General features: G+C 48.8%; 1 protein-coding gene across 4 annotated transcripts in view; it reads right to left on the bottom strand.

Annotated features, from left to right (window-relative positions):
- NTRK3 (neurotrophic tyrosine kinase, receptor, type 3) overlaps positions 1 to 1,621 on the bottom strand; it is a 233,273-nt gene that overhangs the window by 166,393 nt on the left and 65,259 nt on the right. The window lies entirely within an intron of this gene.

Raw genomic sequence — 1,621 nt, forward strand, 5'->3', positions numbered from 1 at the left:
GAAAAGTATGGACACTGGAGACGTGCCAGCTGAACAGGCCCTACCATCACACTCGAATCCAAAAGTTGGTGTCCAGTTCTGGCTGCCCTTCCCTTCAAAAAAATCCCTTCCCCATCTCTTCCACTCCCACAGAAGCTGCTTTCAGGGGCAGTCACCTGGGATGGGAAAGCTGTGTGTGCTGGGAGAGGATCCAAAGCGTTCCTACGTCCAGGGACAAGGCACAGAGTGCCCAGCACTCCTCCCGGGGATAAGAGCGTCCCTTTAATTTATAACAACCAAGAGACGATGACCAAGGATATGTCCTCATATTAACTGCAGCTCTCCTAATAAAAGGTGCCCTTGTTCTTCCTCGGTGGTGGCAGAGAGATTCACTGATTTATGGTGGCCCTGATTTACACCGCTTCCTTACTTGCTGCCACAGGCGCCAAATATCCTTGCAACATGAAACAAGACAGTGCTGGTTGGAAGAAGAAGGGCAAACAGCCTTCTTGCATGAGGAAGATTTTCTGGGCTCGTTGTAGAGGCAAATTGGGTAGGCAGGGCGGGGGGAACTGACCCATGGTCACCTTCTATTGTAGGGCAGCAGCATCCATCACACTGACCCAAAGCCACGGATGGGGATACACATCCTTTCGTTGCCATCAGGGAGTGACACCAGGAGGGAAGCAACATTGCACTGGTTTGGGGGGATGCCAGAAGAAAGGAGGCAGCAGTTAACGCCTGGCAAAGTTGCATAGATGGCCCTGCTGGGGCATCAGGAATCAGCAGAGAGGGAGATGGCAGGGACATGTGTAATCTTGCGAGGTTGGGCTGGTATCAAATGTGGCCATACCAAGCCACACCAGCCCTCAGCTCCAAAGGACAAAGACAAATGGGGTGTCATTACAACATCCCTCGGAGTCGTCTTAATGCTTGAACAGACAGACTCTCCTCTGGAGGAAAGCAGATCAGTGTGGCAGATCCTTTCCCTTCTGGGAGACTGCGCGGTCAGAGGAGGTGCTCACCCTGCACACCAGCACATTTGTGTTCCCAAATCAGCACCCTGCTGTCCCATCAAGTCTAGTACTGCCACTGATGGAGTCACCTTCTCCTCCCGTCCCTGATCCCTAAGGATTTTTTTTTCCCTCTAATCCTCGCAGATTATTCTTCCAATTGGAGGAGGAAATTACAGAGGTCTCTCAAATCTTTTTAGTTCATCCACACACAGGCATGCTTTGGCCAATTTCCAGAGCTTAATAAAGGGACATCATGAACTTGAAAAAAAAAAAAAAATCATGCAAATCCAAATGTGCACGCCCTTTGTCTACTACTGCTACAAGAAATAAACCTAAATTCCTAGAACAGAGGATAATCATCAGAAAAAGAAAACCTCTGGCTTCTCTCCTTTTTTCAGCAAGTGAGTATGACAGCTGCTTGTGTATAGACAGTTTAATTGTTCTGTTGAAGGTACACCTCCTTCCCCTCACTCTGTAAGGGATGCTTTCCATAACAGCAATAGCAGAGCAAAAACTGACACCAAACAGGCAGCTGACATGGGGACAAGGTGAAGGAAAAAGGGATAACTATTGAACATGCCTCACGTTGCTCCTGGGGCCAATGGACTCTTTTAAAGATCAGCAGG

Source organism: Charadrius vociferus, unplaced genomic scaffold (genome assembly GCF_000708025.1).
Source record: "Charadrius vociferus isolate BGI_N301 unplaced genomic scaffold, ASM70802v2 scaffold190, whole genome shotgun sequence".
In the NCBI taxonomy this organism is placed as follows: domain Eukaryota; kingdom Metazoa; phylum Chordata; class Aves; order Charadriiformes; family Charadriidae; genus Charadrius; species Charadrius vociferus.